General features: G+C 30.2%; 1 protein-coding gene across 2 annotated transcripts in view; it reads left to right on the top strand.

Annotated features, from left to right (window-relative positions):
* Positions 1–21,773, top strand: part of LOC145248963 (uncharacterized) — a 437,400-nt gene that overhangs the window by 97,385 nt on the left and 318,242 nt on the right. For both annotated transcript variants that reach the window (XR_013863436.1, XR_013863437.1), the window contains exon 2: positions 15,072–15,112. The gene's annotated coding sequence lies outside the window, so the exon portion shown is untranslated. The remainder of the gene's footprint in view (positions 1–15,071; positions 15,113–21,773) is intronic.

The following is a 21,773-nucleotide window of genomic DNA, read 5'->3' as shown; positions in this document are numbered from 1 at the left end:
AATATAATGCCATGTGATTAATATAATGTCATGTGATTAATATCATGTAATGCGATTAATAGCATGCCATGTGATTAATATAATGCCACATGATTAATATCATGCATGTGATTAATATCATGCCATGTGATTAATATAATGTCATGTGATTAATATCATGTCATGTGATTAATATCATGCCATGTGATTCATAGCATGCAATGTGATTAATATCATGCCATGTGATTAATACCATGCCATGTTAGTAATTACATGCAATGTTATTAATATCATGCATGTGATTAATATCATGCATGTGATTAATATCATGCCATGTGATTAATACCATGTCATGTGGTTAATATCCTGCATGTGATTAATATCATGTCATGTGATTAATATCATGTCATGTGATTAATATCATGCAATGTGATTAATATCATTTCATGTGATTAATATCATGATATGTAATTAATAGCATGCCATGTGATTAATACCATGTCATGTTATTAATATCATACATGTGATTACTATCATTTCATGTGATTAATATCATGTCATGTGTTTAATATCATGTCATGTTATATATATCATGCATGTGATTATATCATGCATGTGATTAAGAGCATGCAATGTGATTAATATCATGTCATGTGATTAATATCATGTCATGTGATTAATATCATGCATGTGATTAATACCATGTCATATGATTAATATCATGCATGTGATAAATATCATGCATGTGATTAATATCATGTCATGTAATTAATAGCATGCCATGTGATTAATATCATGCATGTGATTAATATCATGCCATGTGATTAATATAATGCAATGTGATTAATATCATGCAATGTGATTAATACAATTCCATGTGATTAATATCATGTCATGTGATTAATATCCTGCATGTGATTAATATCATGTCATGTGATTAATATCATGTCATGTGATTAATATCATGCACGTGATTAATACCATGTAATGTGATTAATATAAATTATGTGATTAATATAATTCATGTGATTAATACCATGCAATGTGATTAATACCATGCCATGTGATTTATACCATGCCATGTAATTAATATCATGTCATGTGATAATATCATGCATGTGATTAATATCGTGCCATGTGATTAATACCATGTCATGTGATTAATATCATGCCATGTGTTTAATATCATGTCATGTAATTAATTACCATGCGATGTGATTAATATCATGTCATGTGATTAATATCATGTCATGTGTTTAATATTATGTCATGTGTATAAGACCATGTCATGTAATTAATTACCATGCCATGTGATTAATACCATGCACCGTGATTAATATCATGCATGTTATTAATACCATGTCATGTGATTAATATCATGCCATGTTATTAATATCACGCATGTGACTAATACGATCTCATGTGATTAATATTATGCCATGTTATTAATATCATGCATGTGATTAATATCATGCATGTTATTAATATCATGCCATGTGATTAATATCATGTCATGTGATAATTATCATGTCATGTGATTAATATCATGTCATGTTATTAATATCATGCATGTGATTAATATCATGCATGTGATTAATATCATGTCATGTGATTAATATCATGTCATGTGATTAATATCATGTCATGTGATTAATATCATGCCATGTGATTAATATCATGCATGTGATTAATATCATGCAATGGGATTAATATCATGCATGTGATTAATATCATGTCATGTGATTAATATCATGCATGTGATTAATATCATGCATGTGATTAATATCATGTCATGTGTTTAATATCATGTCATGTGTTTAATATCATGTCATGTAATTAATTACCATGCCATGTGATTAATACCATGCCATGTGATAAATATCATGCATGTGATTAATACCATGTAAAGTGATTAATATCATGTCATGTTATTAATATCATGCATGTAGATAATACGATCTCATGTGATTAATATCATGCCATGTTATTAATATCATGCATGTGATTAATATCATGCATGTTATTAATATCATGCCATGTGATTAATATCATGTCATGTGATTAATATCATGTCATGTGATTAATATCATGTAATGTGATTAATATCATGCCATGTGATTAATTTAATGCATGTGATTAATATCATGTCATGTGATTAATATCATGTAATGTGATTAATATCATGCATGTGATAAATATCACGCATGTGATTAATATCATGTCATGTTAGTAATTACATGCAATGTTATTAATATAATGTCATGTGATTAATATCATGCCATGTTATTAATATCATGCATGTGATTAATATCATGTAATGTGATTAATATCATGCCATGTGATTAATACCATGTCATGTGGTTAATATCCTGCATGTGATTAATATCATGTCATGTGATTAATATCATGTCATGTGATTAATATCATGTCATGTGATTATATCATGAATGTGATTAAGAGCATGCAATGTGATTTATATCATGTCATGTGATTTATATCATGTCATGTGATTAATATCATGCCATGTGATTAATACCATGCCATGTGATTAATATCATGCATGGTATAAATAGCATGCATGGGATTAATATCATGTCATGTGATTAATATCATGGAATGTGATTAATATAATGTCATGTGATTAAGATAATGCCATGTAATTAAAAGCATGCCATGTGATTAATATCATGCAATGTGAGTAATATCATGTCATATTATTAATATCATGTCATGTGATTAATATCATGCATGTGATTAATACACTGTCATGTGATTAATAAAATGCATGAGATTAATACCATGCCATGTGATTAATATCATGCCATGTGATTAATATCATGTCATGTGATTAATATCATGGCATGTTATTAATATTATGCATGTGATTAATATCATGCCATGTGATTAATATCATGCAGTGTTATTCATATCATGTCATGTGATTAATATCATGTCATGTGATTAATATTATGCATGTGCTTAATATCATGTCATGTGATTAATATAATGCATGTGATTAATATCATGCATGTGATTCATATCATGCATGTGATTAATATCATGTCATGTGATTAATACCATGCATGTGATTAATATCATGTCATGTGATTTATATCATGTCATGTGATTAATATGATGTCATGTCATTAATATAATGCATGTGATCAATATCATGTCATGTGATTAATATCATGCATGTGATTAATATCATGTCATGTGATTAATATCATGTAATGTTATTAATATCATGCATGTGATTAATATAATGTCATGTGATTAATATCATGCATGTGATTAATATCATGTCATGGGATTAATATCATGTAATGTTATTAATATCATGCATGTGATTAATATAATGTCATGTGATTAATATCATGCATGTGATTAATATCATGTCATGGGATTAATATCATGTAATGTTATTAATATCATGCATGTGATTAATACCATGTCATGTGATTAATATCATGCATGTGATTAATATCATGTCATGGGATTAATATCATGTAATGTTATTAATATCATGCATGTGATTAATATAATGTCATGTGATTAATATCATGTCATGTTATTAATATAATGCATGTGATTAATACCATGTAATATGATTAATATCATGTCATGTGATTAATATCATGTCATGTTTTTTATATCATGCATGTGATTAATACCATGTAATGTGATTAATATCATTCATGTGATTAATATCATGCATGTGATTAATACCATGCATGTGATTAATATCATGTCATGTTATTAATATCATGCATGTTATTAATATCATGTCATGTGATTAATATCATGCATGTGATTAATATCATGTCATGTTATTAATATCATGTCATGAGATTAATATCATGCATATGATTAATATCATGCATGTGATTAATATCATGCATGTGATTAACATCATGCCATGTGATAAATATCATGCATGTGATTAATATCATGTCCTGTGATTTATATAATGCATTTGATTAATACCATGTCATGTGATTAATATCATGCCATGTGATTAATATAATGTCATGTTATTAATATCATGCATGTGATTTATACCATTTCATGTGATTAATATGATGCATGTGATTAATATCATGTCATGTGATGAATATCATGCAATGTGATTAATATCATGCCATGTGATTAATATTATGTATGTTATTAATATCACGCCATGTGATTAATATCATGTCATGTTATTAATATCATGCATGTTATTAATATCATGTCATGTGATTAATATCATGCATGTGATTAATATAATGCCATGTGATTAATATCATGCATGTGATTAATATCATTCCATGTGATTAATATCATGTCATGTGATTAATATCATGTCATGTGATTAATATCCTGTCATGTTAATTATATCATGCATGTGATTTATACCATGTCATGTGATTAATATAATGCATGTGATTAATACCATGCCATGTGATTAATATCATGCATGTTATTAATATCATGTAATGTAATTAATTACAATGCCATGTGATTTATATCATGCATGTGATTAATATCATGTCATGTGATTAATATCATGCTTGTGATTAATATCATGCATGTGATTTATATCATGTCATGTGATTAATATCATTTCATGTGATTAATATAATGTCATGTGATTAATATCATGCATGTGATTAATATTATGCATGTGATTAATATCATGTCATGTGATTAATATCATGCAAAGTGATTAATATCATGCATGTGATTAATATCATGCATGTGATTAATATCATGTCATGTGATTAACATCATGCATGTGATTAATATAATGCCATGTGATTAATATCATGCATGTGATTAATATCATGCCATGTGATTAATATCATGTCATGTCATTAATATCATGTCATTTTATTAATATCATGTCATGTTATTAATATCATGCATGTGATTAATATCATGCCATGTGATTAATATCATGCCATGTGATTAATATCATGCAATGTGATTAATATCATGTCATGTGATTAATATAATGCATGTGATTAATATCATGCATGTGATTAATATCATGCAATGTGATTAATATCATGCATGTGATTAATATCATGTCATGTGATTAATATCATGTCATGTGATTAATATCATGCATGTGTCTAATATCATGCCATGTTATTAATATCATTCCATGTGATTAATATCATGCATGTGATTAATATCATGTCATGTGATTAATATCATGCAATGTGATTAATATCATGCATGTGATTAATATCATGCCATGTGATTAATATCATGTCATGTGATTAATATCATGCATGTGATTAATATCATGTCATGTGATTAATATCATGCATGTGATTAATATAATGCCATGTGATTAATATCATGCATGTGATTAATATCATGCCATGTGATTAATATCATGCAATGTGATTAATATCATGCATGTTATTAATATCATGTCATGTGATTAATATCATGCATGAAATTAATATCATGCCATGTGATTAATATCATGTCATGTGATTAATATCATGTCATGGTCTTAATATCATGCATGTTATTAATATCATGTCATGTGATTAATATCATGCTATGTGATTAATACCATGTCATGTGATTTATACCATGCATGTGAGTTATACCATGCATGTTATTAATATCATGTCATGTGATTAATATCATGTCATGTGATTAATATCATGTCATGTTATTAATATCATGCATGTGATTAATATCATGCCATGTGATTAATATCATGCATGTGATTAATATCATTCCATGTGATTAATATAATGCCATGTGATTAATATCATGTCATGTGATTAATATCATGTCATATGATTAATATCATGCCATGTGATTAATATCATGTCATGTGATTAATATCATGTCATGTGATTAATATCATGTCATGTTATTAATATCATGTCATGTGATTAATATCATGCCATGTGATTAATATCATGCATGTGATTAATATCATGCCATGTGATTAATATAATGCCATGTGATTAATATCATGTCATGTTATTAATATCATGTCATGTGATTAATATCATGCCATGTGATTAATATCATGCATGTGATTAATATCATGCATGTGGTTAATATCCTGCATGTGATTGATACCATGTCATGTGATTAATATCATGCATGTGATTAATATCATGCATGTGATTAATATCATGTCATGTGATTAATATCATGTCATGTGATTAATATCATGCCATGTGATTAATCTCATGTCATGTGATTAATATCATGTCATGTTATTAATATCATGCATGTTATTAATATCATGTCATGTGATTAATACCATGTCATGTGATTAATACCATGCATGTTATTAATATCATGCCATGTAATTAATTACCATGCCATGTGATTAATACCATGTCATGTGATTAACACCATGCATGTTATTAATATCATGTCATGTAATTAATTACCATGCCATGTGATTAATATCATGCATGTTGTTAATATCCTGCATGTGATTAATACCATGTCATGTGATTAATATCATGCATGGTATTAATATCATGCATGTGATTAATATCATGCCATGTGATTAATATCATGTAATGTGATTAATATCATGTCATGTTATTAATATCATGTCATGTTATTAATATCATGTCATGTGATTAATATCATGTCATGTGATTAATATCATGTCATGTTATTAATATCATGTCATGTGATTAATATCATGCATGTGATTAATATCATGCATGTGATTAATATCATGTCATGTGATTAATATCATGTCATGTGTTTAATATCATGTCATGTTATATATATCATGCATGTGATTATATCATGCATGTGATTAAGAGCATGCAATGTGATTAATATCATGTCATGTGATTAATATCATGTCATGTGATTAATATCATGCATGTGATTAATACCATGTCATATGATTAATATCATGCATGTGATAAATATCATGCATGTGATTAATATCATGTCATGTAATTAATAGCATGCCATGTGATTAATATCATGCATGTGATTAATATCATGCCATGTGATTAATATAATGCAATGTGATTAATATCATGCAATGTGATTAATACAATTCCATGTGATTAATATCATGTCATGTGATTAATATCCTGCATGTGATTAATATCATGTCATGTGATTAATATCATGTCATGTGATTAATATCATGCACGTGATTAATACCATGTAATGTGATTAATATAATTTATGTGATTAATATAATTCATGTGATTAATACCATGCAATGTGATTAATACCATGCCATGTGATTTATACCATGCCATGTAATTAATATCATGTCATGTGATAATATCATGCATGTGATTAATATCGTGCCATGTGATTAATACCATGTCATGTGATTAATATCATGCCATGTGTTTAATATCATGTCATGTAATTAATTACCATGCGATGTGATTAATATCATGTCATGTGATTAATATCATGTCATGTGTTTAATATTATGTCATGTGTATAAGACCATGTCATGTAATTAATTACCATGCCATGTGATTAATACCATGCACCGTGATTAATATCATGCATGTTATTAATACCATGTCATGTGATTAATATCATGCCATGTTATTAATATCACGCATGTGACTAATACGATCTCATGTGATTAATATTATGCCATGTTATTAATATCATGCATGTGATTAATATCATGCATGTTATTAATATCATGCCATGTGATTAATATCATGTCATGTGATAATTATCATGTCATGTGATTAATATCATGTCATGTTATTAATATCATGCATGTGATTAATATCATGCATGTGATTAATATCATGTCATGTGATTAATATCATGTCATGTGATTAATATCATGTCATGTGATTAATATCATGCCATGTGATTAATATCATGCATGTGATTAATATCATGCAATGGGATTAATATCATGCATGTGATTAATATCATGTCATGTGATTAATATCATGCATGTGATTAATATCATGCATGTGATTATTATCATGTCATGTGTTTAATATCATGTCATGTGTTTAATATCATGTCATGTAATTAATTACCATGCCATGTGATTAATACCATGCCATGTGATAAATATCATGCATGTGATTAATACCATGTAAAGTGATTAATATCATGTCATGTTATTAATATCATGCATGTAGATAATACGATCTCATGTGATTAATATCATGCCATGTTATTAATATCATGCATGTGATTAATATCATGCATGTTATTAATATCATGCCATGTGATTAATATCATGTCATGTGATTAATATCATGTCATGTGATTAATATCATGTAATGTGATTAATATCATGCCATGTGATTAATTTAATGCATGTGATTAATATCATGTCATGTGATTAATATCATGTAATGTGATTAATATCATGCATGTGATAAATATCACGCATGTGATTAATATCATGTCATGTTAGTAATTACATGCAATGTTATTAATATAATGTCATGTGATTAATATCATGCCATGTTATTAATATCATGCATGTGATTAATATCATGTCATGTGATTAATATCATGCCATGTGATTAATACCATGTCATGTGGTTAATATCCTGCATGTGATTAATATCATGTCATGTGATTAATATCATGTCATGTGATTAATATCATGTCATGTGATTATATCATGAATGTGATTAAGAGCATGCAATGTGATTTATATCATGTCATGTGATTAATATCATGTCATGTGATTAATATCATGCCATGTGATTAATACCATGCCATGTGATTAATATCATGCATGGTATAAATAGCATGCATGGGATTAATATCATGTCATGTGATTAATATCATGGAATGTGATTAATATAATGTCATGTGATTAAGATAATGCCATGTAATTAAAAGCATGCCATGTGATTAATATCATGCAATGTGAGTAATATCATGTCATATTATTAATATCATGTCATGTGATTAATATCATGCATGTGATTAATACACTGTCATGTGATTAATAAAATGCATGAGATTAATACCATGCCATGTGATTAATATCATGCCATGTGATTAATATCATGTCATGTGATTAATATCATGTCATGTTATTAATATTATGCATGTGATTAATATCATGCCATGTGATTAATATCATGCAGTGTTATTCATATCATGTCATGTGATTAATATCATGTCATGTGATTAATATTATGCATGTGCTTAATATCATGTCATGTGATTAATATAATGCATGTGATTAATATCATGCATGTGATTCATATCATGCATGTGATTAATATCATGTCATGTGATTAATACCATGCATGTGATTAATATCATGTCATGTGATTTATATCATGTCATGTGATTAATATGATGTCATGTCATTAATATAATGCATGTGATCAATATCATGTCATGTGATTAATATCATGCATGTGATTAATATCATGTCATGTGATTAATATCATGTAATGTTATTAATATCATGCATGTGATTAATATAATGTCATGTGATTAATATCATGCATGTGATTAATATCATGTCATGGGATTAATATCATGTAATGTTATTAATATCATGCATGTGATTAATATAATGTCATGTGATTAATATCATGCATGTGATTAATATCATGTCATGGGATTAATATCATGTAATGTTATTAATATCATGCATGTGATTAATACCATGTCATGTGATTAATATCATGCATGTGATTAATATCATGTCATGGGATTAATATCATGTAATGTTATTAATATCATGCATGTGATTAATATAATGTCATGTGATTAATATCATGTCATGTTATTAATATAATGCATGTGATTAATACCATGTAATGTGATTAATATCATGTCATGTGATTAATATCATGTCATGTTTTTTATATCATGCATGTGATTAATACCATGTAATGTGATTAATATCATGCATGTGATTAATATCATGCATGTGATTAATACCATGCATGTGATTAATATCATGTCATGTTATTAATATCATGCATGTTATTAATATCATGTCATGTGATTAATATCATGCATGTGATTAATATCATGTCATGTTATTAATATCATGTCATGAGATTAATATCATGCATATGATTAATATCATGCATGTGATTAATATCATGCATGTGATTAACATCATGCCATGTGATAAATATCATGCATGTGATTAATATCATGTCCTGTGATTTATATAATGCATTTGATTAATACCATGTCATGTGATTAATATCATGCCATGTGATTAATATAATGTCATGTTATTAATATCATGCATGTGATTTATACCATTTCATGTGATTAATATGATGCATGTGATTAATATCATGTCATGTGATGAATATCATGCAATGTGATTAATATCATGCCATGTGATTAATATTATGTATGTTATTAATATCACGCCATGTGATTAATATCATGTCATGTTATTAATATCATGCATGTTATTAATATCATGTCATGTGATTAATATCATGCATGTGATTAATATAATGCCATGTGATTAATATCATGCATGTGATTAATATCATTCCATGTGATTAATATCATGTCATGTGATTAATATCATGTCATGTGATTAATATCCTGTCATGTTAATTATATCATGCATGTGATTCATACCATGTCATGTGATTAATATAATGCATGTGATTAATACCATGCCATGTGATTAATATCATGCATGTTATTAATATCATGTAATGTAATTAATTACAATGCCATGTGATTTATATCATGCATGTGATTAATATCATGTCATGTGATTAATATCATGCTTGTGATTAATATCATGCATGTGATTTATATCATGTCATGTGATTAATATCATTTCATGTGATTAATATAATGTCATGTGATTAATATCATGCATGTGATTAATATTATGCATGTGATTAATATCATGTCATGTGATTAATATCATGCAAAGTGATTAATATCATGCATGTGATTAATATCATGCATGTGATTAATATCATGTCATGTGATTAACATCATGCATGTGATTAATATAATGCCATGTGAAATATATCATGCATGTGATTAATATCATGCCATGTGATTAATATCATGTCATGTCATTAATATCATGTCATTTTATTAATATCATGTCATGTTATTAATATCATGCATGTGATTAATATCATGCCATGTGATTAATATCATGCCATGTGATTAATATCATGCAATGTGATTAATATCATGTCATGTGATTAATATAATGCATGTGATTAATATCATGCATGTGATTAATATCATGCAATGTGATTAATATCATGCATGTGATTAATATCATGTCATGTGATTAATATCATGTCATGTGATTAATATCATGCATGTGATTAATATCATGCCATGTTATTAATATCATTCCATGTGATTAATATCATGCATGTGATTAATATCATGTCATGTGATTAATATCATGCAATGTGATTAATATCATGCATGTGATTAATATCATGCCATGTGATTAATATCATGTCATGTGATTAATATCATGCATGTGATTAATATCATGTCATGTGATTAATATCATGCATGTGATTAATATAATGCCATGTGATTAATATCATGCATGTGATTAATATCATGCATGTGATTAATATCATGCAATGTGATTAATATCATGCATGTTATTAATATCATGTCATGTGATTAATATCATGCATGAAATTAATATCATGCCATGTGATTAATATCATGTCATGTGATTAATATCATGTCATGGGATTAATATCATGCATGTTATTAATATCATGTCATGTGATTAATATCATGCTATGTGATTAATACCATGTCATGTGATTTATACCATGCATGTGAGTTATACCATGCATGTTATTAATATCATGTCATGTGATTAATATCATGTCATGTGATTAATATCATGTCATGTTATTAATATCATGCATGTGATTAATATCATGCCATGTGATTAATATCATGCATGTGATTAATATCATTCCATGTGATTAATATAATGCCATGTGATTAATATCATGTCATGTGATTAATATCATGTCATATGATTAATATCATGCCATGTGATTAATATCATGTCATGTGATTAATATCATGTCATGTGATTAATATCATGTCATGTTATTAATATCATGTCATGTGATTAATATCATGCCATGTGATTAATATCATGCATGTGATTAATATCATGCCATGTGATTAATATAATGCCATGTGATTAATATCATGTCATGTTATTAATATCATGTCATGTGATTAATATCATGCCATGTGATTAATATCATGCATGTGATTAATATCATGCATGTGGTTAATATCCTGCATGTGATTGATACCATGTCATGTGATTAATATCATGCCATGTTATTAATATCATGCATGTGATTAATATCATGCATGTGATTAATATCATGTCATGTGATTAATATCATGTCATGTGATTAATATCATGCCATGTGATTAATCTCATGTCATGTGATTAATATCATGTCATGTTATTAATATCATGCATGTTATTAATATCATGTCATGTGATTAATACCATGTCATGTGATTAATACCATGCATGTTATTAATATCATGCCATGTAATTAATTACCATGCCATGTGATTAATACCATGTCATGTGATTAACACCATGCATGTTATTAATATCATGTCATGTAATTAATTACCATGCCATGTGATTAATATCATGCATGTTGTTAATATCCTGCATGTGATTAATACCATGTCATGTGATTAATATCATGCATGGTATTAATATCATGCATGTGATTAATATCATGCCATGTGATTAATATCATGTCATGTGATTAATATCATGTCATGTTATTAATATCATGTCATGTTATTAATATCATGTCATGTGATTAATATCATGTCATGTGATTAATATCATGTCATGTTATTAATATCATGTCATGTGATTAATATCATGCATGTGATTAATATCATGCATGTGATTAATATCATGCCATGAAAGATTTTGTTCGAAAATGGACGCCATTCTCATATTATCTACTTCTTTATCATACTTAAAAAGTAGTAAACATTAAAAACTTTAAACTTAAAAAATAGTAAACTATGTGTTAGAATGTTCTCCTTTCGTTGTGAGAAATAACATATGAAAAGTCCTCCAGTTTCCACCCGTATTTTTCAACATTTTAAAACTTTTCTTTACATCAAATAATACATAAAGCGTAAGAATCTACCGTGATAGCGGTCAGATTTGTATGAGCAACCTAAGCAGATATATGCCTAAAAAAGAAAAATTCGAGTTGTAGTAAAATGAAAAGGTTTTATTACGTAGTTAATACGATTGGATCCATTAATTTATTTGATGATTTGCATAACAATCGTTTCGCTTATATTTCTCCATTCATATAAACTCACAAATTCAGTCGCTCAGTTCACCATTCCGTGATGGATTCTATGGTGGCGTTTATTGTGTATTAGTACAACCTAACACTAACCTGAAATAGTTTGAGCCAGAACTCACAAAATTTGTCTTTTTTTTTGTAATTTATTTTTTCGATTAGTTACGGGGCACTTTAACAACTTTAACAAAAGATCTCTTGATTGTGTGTGTGCGCGCGTGTGTGCTAGTGTGTGTTGGTGTGTGTTGGCGTGTGCTGGTGTGTGTGTGATTAGATATAGAGGTAGAGGTGCAGTATCTTTCCACCCTAAAAAAAACTTTTAAATTACCACTATTTTAGTTTTTCGAGGGTGCTGAAAACGGAAATAACGTTTACAAGTCCAGGAAACGAGTAGTTTCCAAGATATGAAGAAATTATAATTTATAGTTTATAGTGTACGGCATAATCACGGTTCCCGTTGGAAGTTAAGCAACGTTGAACCTGGTCAGCAATAAATGAGTGACCATTTAAGACTTCCAGGTGCTGTATGTGTTCTCCGCTTATTTCGGCATTGTTTTCTGTCGGCTTGGTCTTTTCCTTGCCACTGGACTCAAACAGTGTCGATTTAGGAAAGGTGTGGTTGAGGATTGGGAAACCCTTGCCTCACAATTACAAGTGTCTTTCGAGAAATCAATAGTTTCAAAAAGTGAAGGATCACATTTTATATTAATTTAATGTAAAATGAGCACCCACTTTATAACCACCATTTTTGGAGGGGTCTGCTATTTTCTTAGGGGAGTGTTTATTGTGGCCTGTAGACTAATACAAAACATACCTTTAAAACATTTTCCGCACGCGCGGCAAAAATATGCGCATGTTCGCACGTACAACAATGGCCACCATTTATAACATAGGAATTACACTGCGTAATATTCGGAAAACTACTTATTTGTGGAAATTTATATAGATATTCGTTTTCAGCACACCCTAAAATCAAGTTTTTTTAAGGTAGTTTTGTGTTGGTCTACCAAGCCACAATTACCCATTTTAAGTTGACCAACCACCTCCATTAAAAAGTGGGTGCTCATTTTACGTTAAATTAATAGAGAAACGTGATCCCCTACTTTTTGAAACTATAATTTCTTCATATCTTGGAAACTATTTGTTTCCAGGAATTGTAAACGTTATTTACATTTTCAGCACACCTGAAAACATAGAACATTGGCAATTTTAAAGGCTTTTTTGAGGGTGGAAAGATGTTGCAACTTTACCGATGTAAAATAATGGAGCGATTTTGAATTAGAGGCTAGTCGGTTGTAGTTATTTCACAAATTTCCGACTCTCACTGTCCGGGATAATAGAGCAATCTGTGCTGAACTTGATTAAAATGAAAAGAAAACTTAAATTAAATTGTCCTAAATTCAACGAATGTTTCGTATTTATAACAATTCTTGTTTTATAAGTATTTGGTGACATGTGATCGTCTTTATGTGGTGGTGGTGGTGGTGGTGGTGGTGGTGGTGGTGGTGGTGGTGGTGGTGGTGGTGGTTGCAGTTTTCTTCGATATAAAATGTTGAAGTCGTGTAAGTATAAGCCGAAAGGACAAAAAGAGTTCACCTTCAACCACTCCTCTTTACTGCAGTACGAATTAAATAACAATAAATCAATTCAAGGCTTTCTTTTTATCGTGTTTTTTCTTTACTTTTGTGTGACGTCAGGGCGTTTTTATTAATTTATTTTTTTGTCTTTTTATTATTATTATTTTCTTCTTTTTTTTTTCTTTTTTTTTTTCAGGTTTTGTTTTGAACCGGCTCTATTTTCAAGCTTGGGAACAGGTAAGCTGAGGACGGTAATAATAAATGACGGAAGGATGAGAATAACAGAAAGGCTGGGTGAGAAGTGAGCATGGGAGAATGTGGGTATGGGTGTGAGGGCGGAGGATACAGAAAGTGGATAAAAATAGGAAGTGAATAAGAAAAGATCGTGGGGTCGGTAAATGGGAAAGGGGATGAATGGAGAAAGAAATGAAAAGAAAAGGAAAAGACGGGAATTGAAGAAAAGAAAAAGGGAAAAGACAGTTAAAACGAAGTAGGAGAAAATGGGATGAAAGGTAGAAAAATGAGTGAGAATGGGGAGGAAAAAGGAGGAAAACAAGAAAAATGAAAAGACAGAAATGGGAAAGATAAACCGGGAAAAGATTTAGGAATGAAAAAAAAATAGGGAAGAAATGCAGAAGAAAATAGGGAAGAAATGCAGAAGAAAATAGGGAAGAAATGCAGAAGAAAATAGGGAAGAAATGCAGAAGAAAATAGGGAAGAAATGCAGAAGAAAATAGGGAAGAAATGCAGAAGAAAATAGGGAAGAAATGCAGAAGAAAATAGGGAAGAAATGCAGAAGAAAATAGGGAAGAAATGCAGAAGAAAATAGGGAAGAAATGCAGAAGAAAATAGGGAAGAAATGCAGAAGAAAATAGGGAAGAAATGCAGAAGAAAATAGGGAAGAAATGCAGAAGAAAATAGGGAAGAAATGCAGAAGAAAATAGGGAAGAAATGCAGAAGAAAATAGGGAAGAAATGCAGAAGAAAATAGGGAAGAAATGCAGAAAAAAATAGGGAAGAAATGCAGAAGAAAATAGGGAAGAAATGCAGAAGAAAATAGGGAAGAAATGCAGAAGAAAATAGGGAAGAAATGCAGAAGAAAATAGGGAAGAAATGCAGAAGAAAATAGGGAAGAAATGCAGAAGAAAATAGGGAAGAAATGCAGAAGAAAATAGGGAAGAAATGCAGAAGAAAATAGGGAAGAAATGCAGAAGAAAATAGGGAAGAAATGCAGAAGAAAATAGGGAAGAAATGCAGAAGAAAATAGGGAAGAAATGCAGAAGAAAATAGGGAAGAAATGCAGAAGAAAATAGGGAAGAAATGCAGAAGAAAATAGGGAAGAAATGCAGAAGAAAATAGGGAAGAAATGCAGAAGAAAATAGGGAAGAAATGCAGAAGAAAATAGGGAAGAAATGCAGAAGAAAATAGGGAAGAAATGCAGAAGAAAATAGGGAAGAAATGCAGAAGAAAATAGGGAAGAAATGCAGAAGAAAATAGGGAAGAAATGCAGAAGAAAATAGGGAAGAAATGCAGAAGAAAATAGGGAAGAAATGCAGAAGAAAATAGGGAAGAAATGCAGAAGAAAATAGGGAAGAAATGCAGAAGAAAATAGGGAAGAAATGCAGAAGAAAATAGGGAAGAAATGCAGAAGAAAATAGGGAAGAAATGCAGAAGAAAATAGGGAAGAAATGCAGAAGAAAATAGGGAAGAAATGCAGAAGAAAATAGGGAAGAAATGCAGAAGAAAATAGGGAAGAAATGCAGAAGAAAATAGGGAAGAAATGCAGAAGAAAATAGGGAAGAAATGCAGAAGAAAATAGGGAAGAAATGCAGAAAAAAATAGGGAAGAAATGCAGAAGAAAATAGGGAAGAAATGCAGAAGAAAATAGGGAAGAAATGCAGAAGAAAATAGGGAAGAAATGCAGAAGAAAATAGGGAAGAAATGCAGAAGAAAATAGGGAAGAAATGCAGAAGAAAATAGGGAAGAAATGCAGAAGAAAATAGGGAAGAAATGCAGAAGAAAATAGGGAAGAAATGCAGAAGAAAATAGGGAAGAAATGCAGAAGAAAATAGGGAAGAAATGCAGAAGAAAATAGGGAAGAAATGCAGAAGAAAATAGGGAAGAAATGCAGAAGAAAATAGGGAAGAAATGCAGAAGAAAATAGGGAAGAAATGCAGAAGAAAATAGGGAAGAAATGCAGAAAAAAATAGGGAAGAAATGCAGAAGAAAATAGGGAAGAAATGCAGAAGAAAATAGGGAAGAAATGCAGAAGAAAATAGGGAAGAAATGCAGAAGAAAATAGGGGAATAACGGAGGAATTAAGAAAAAAAGAACAACGAAAAATAAAGAAAAAAAACGGGAGAAGCCAAACTAAACCAACATGAAATTCATAATTGTTTAACAATAAAGATTACGAGATTTATTGCAGCCAATAAAACCTCGCAGGTGAAATCGTGTTGTCCAGTAGGAGAAACTTTCTCATTAAAAAAAACTACCGTCTTTTATTTTTCTCTCAGATCGAAACATTTCGGTTTTCGCAAAATTGTATACATTTGCTTGTTTTCATTTGATTATATATATATATATATATATATATATATATATATATATATATATATATATATATATATATATATATATATCGTCGAAATTATTATCATTACTTCTAACGAAGCTCACTTCGATATAAAAAAAAACTTACTAATAAAAAAAACCCAAAGAAAGCAGGAAAAAATGAAAAGAGAAAAGACTTGGTGGATAGAACCAAACGAACAATTTTACTAGGAAAAGAAAAGGGAAACGTAGAGCCAAAAAAAGTTCACAAAATGTTTGCTGTTGATATTTTGCACTCTGCTGCACATGAAGGTTTTTTGAGTTTACAATTACGAAAGATAGAAAGAAAAATATAAAGAAAGGGAAGGCCTTTGTTTTATTACTTACTGCTGTGGTAAGAGACTTTGACGAACGTAGTGTTTTTTAGAAGGTCGTAATACTTTTATCACAGTCGAAAGGGTGCGTTAGTTTTGTTTTGCAATTAAAGCTTACATTCTGTAATGTCGTCTTCTTTTCAAAATAAAAGTCCTCTAGGGAAGACGAGCTAAAACATCTGCAGACTTATTATCTAAAGTAATGTTTCAATAGTGTTCTTTTATAGCGAGGAATTTATTTCTTTATATTTCTGAAGAAATACCCCGTAAAAACATACACAATTCTCCGTATTTCAACGTTCTCTGAAGAGGCTAAAAGTCCAGTAAAAAACATTTCCTCGTTCCTTTTTTTTTTTTTTTTTGCGTTCGGTCAGAATGAAAAAACTGAAGCTTGTGTCCGTTTTCTTCCGGCCTTAGAAGAAAATATCTAGTGATAGACACTTAGATTTCCTTGAAATAGATTTTTCTCAGCGAGATTCGAATATGTCAAGTAATTTAGTCGCAATCACTTCAACATTATAAACTTCGCCAGGTAACTTAAACGAGCCACTTCAACATTTTAACGTTCTGTTCGGATGGAGAAAAAGATAGTACGTCAACACATTTCGAACTGGCAACATCAGCTTTCAATTTAGTACACACGCGAGAATGTGCAAATCAATCAACAAGCAGAAATTAGTCACACAACCAACATTATCAACAGTATGCAAACTGAAGAGGGAAAAAAGAGAAGAAATATATTTTTAAAAAATGTCAACAATATATACTCATATAGCAGCAGTTGTATAGCGTAATGGTGAGAAGCGTTGACTGTCGTTTGGGCAGTCCAGTTACGACCATGACTTGAGGTAGTTGCTTGTCTAGCCGCACTGATGAGCTGTAAAAACAGCGAAACAGTACTGTATGTAGATGATCATATATATATATATATATATATATATATATATATATATATATATATATATATATATGATATAAGCAAATTGATCGCTTACATCAATAAACATCATTATTTTTCGACCAATGTCGCTGAAAAAAGGAAAAGGTTATTTTATTTAATTAATTAACAAAATCACAAACACACACACACACACACACTATATATATATATATATATATATATATATATATATATATATATATATATATATATAAGAATTTCAAAGGAAATATAAATAGTGATATTATTTATATAATTCACTTTACGTTGTATTTCTTGTTTATGAATAATAAATGTAAATCGTGATTTACATAATTTTAACTGTTCCTCTTTAATCTGAAAAAGAAACACTTAATAAGTTGATAGTCCTTAATACGCGGAGATTCGAAGAAATACTTTCCTTCTCGTCAGAGGGTAAGAATTAGCAAAATGCAGGATCGGATTTTGCATACAAAAGTATTTGATGAAACTGCAACTAAGTAAAATATTTTACTTGATAAGAAAAGTGAAACAGAGGGAATATGGTGAAGAACAAGATGATATATATATATATATATATATATATATATATATATATATATATATATATATATATATATATATATATATATATATATATATATATATTCGATTGAATAGTACAAATGCAAAAAACACGATAAATCCAATTTCTGAAATAAATAATTAAACGTAACAAAGACGAACATACAAAATTTAAACTCGATTGTTTTAACATAAATTGGAACTAATACATAGAAGACATTGCGACGTTGCAAAGAAGGTTTTCTTGTAATTAGTTAGAAAACTACTTGCATCTGCCAGTTTACTAAAGAGCCACGATTTGGCCATGCACGGTGTATGCCTGCCGCATCTGTCTCTTCACTGTTTCTATTAGATAGGCTTAAGAAAAAAGTCTCCTGCACTATCAACCAAGTTCCAAACCCTGTCGCATCGTTGCAAATTTGCATTCCTGTGCTCCGACGAACACATAGCAATTGTGACTCTCGACATAAATACTCCTGACTAACCCGACAAGCAGGTCCCCAGATACCGAAAAGCTTTCTAGTCTAATAATTTATTTGCAACCATTTGTCGACTTTGAAATTCCCTCATATTTCCTGCTTCTTTGACTGTATTAAGATGCAGAAATTTCAATGTGATGTATTATATTTTCATTATTGTTTTCATTATTGTTTTCCTTAATGATAACTGGGTCGGATGCACTCTAGATACGTGGAATATCGAATTCTTTCGCCGATCTTGCGTCATAAAATGGAAATAAAGAAACGAAAAAAATAGTCTTTGTTCAAAACCGTTGAACGTTAAAATAGGGTTATCTCTTTCCGTGGGAAGATATTCGTACCTAGTAGTCACGTGTACGTACACGCACTCGGGCAAGTACACTAACACATACACGTACGCATACATATATCCTTGTGACGTACTGATACAATCATACAAACATCCACATACATACACCTACACATACATCGCACAAAAAGGAGATTATTTTTGCATAGGCATCACCACTTATCAAGGCCAAGAGGCCACTCGGGGATAAGGGTTAAAGAGTGCATAGTAGAAATTGGACAATATAGTAACCGTTACTAATGGAGATTCGGTAAATTTGTTAACTTATATGGAACGGCTCATCAAAAATTTGTTTACGTTAGACTTGAAGACAACCATATTGTAGTCAGCTGGAAAGCAGAAAAACGGAAGACAATTCCATAGGCGTGCAGTTCTAAGAAAGAAGCTTTGCTCATGGAATCTACGCTTAGGTTTAGGCACATATAAAGAATGGGGGAAACTAGTGATAGTGTTTTCTGCTAGACGGGTGATTCTTGTGAAAGTTTGGCGAGGAGGGACCATAGAATGGAGCTCAGCCGAGTACCTGCTATGAAAATAACCATAAAGCAGAGACAAACTCGCAACATCTCTTCTGTGAGAAAGGGGTTGCAGGGAAGAGAAAAGGACATCCCCTACAAGGCTACGAAGTCTTATTCTGAACTCTATCAAGGCAGGATAAGTCCTTTCTAGCAGCTCCTTCCCAGATGTGGAAACAGTACTCCATCCTTTGACGTAGCTGGCTCTTATATAAATAGAGAATTGCATCAGCAGTGAGATATCTACTGGATCGATAGAAGGATCCCACAATTTTTCCAGCGGCCTTGTCAACGGTTTTAATGTATGTGTTCCATTTAAGATCAGGAGTAAAGGTCAAGCCCAGAAGCTTGTCAAAACATGAGCCTCCGCAAGACGAGAGCCATTCATTTCAATTGATGTCAGATGGGGATCAGAGCGTTGATGATGTAAAGATAAAAGCTAAAAAAATATATGATGTGTATTACTGTTCTATTGACGTGCTCTTGCACTCCAGGGAGTTTAAGCTACATATTTTAGAATATGGCATAAGTGTCGATTGGGAATATTAAAAAAAAATAAAAAAAAATAAAAACAACTCAGTGGACCGTTCGGCATCTTGATTTTCTTGCTTCCTTAAATCTTGTGTTCGACGGTCCGGCGATCCATCTTTAAAAAAAAGGGATGATAGGTATATATATATATATATATATATATATATATATATATATATATATATATATGTTATATAAAGTTAAGCAACGTTGAACCTGGTCAGTAATAAATGGGTGAACATTTGGGACGTCCAGGTGCTGTATGTGCTCTCCGCTTATCTTGGCATTGTTTCCAATCGTCCTGGATTTTTCCTTGCCACTGAACTCAAACAGTGCCGATTCAAGAGAGGTATTGTTGGAGATTGCGCAACCCTTGTTTCACAACTACACGTGCAGCTGTTCCTACATGGGGTGTCCTTTGTCTTTCGAGACTGAACGGAAGAGGAGAATGGGCGGAAATCAGAAGCTCACGATGTAAACGCTGGTGTGTGCCTCGGAGGTCTACCTTGTATTCCTTAGCTTCATCAACGATCTCTTAAACCACATTCTTCGGTCATTACTCGACATCTATGCAGACGATACTATCATATATGGCAATACTTCTAAAGCTGTTAA

The sequence above is a fragment of the Euprymna scolopes genome, chromosome 27 (assembly GCF_053919585.1).
Source record: "Euprymna scolopes isolate OS-2025 chromosome 27, ASM5391958v1, whole genome shotgun sequence".
Taxonomy (NCBI): domain Eukaryota; kingdom Metazoa; phylum Mollusca; class Cephalopoda; order Sepiida; family Sepiolidae; genus Euprymna; species Euprymna scolopes.
Note: the sequence above shows the minus strand (reverse complement) of the source record. Positions and strands in the feature narration are given on the sequence as shown.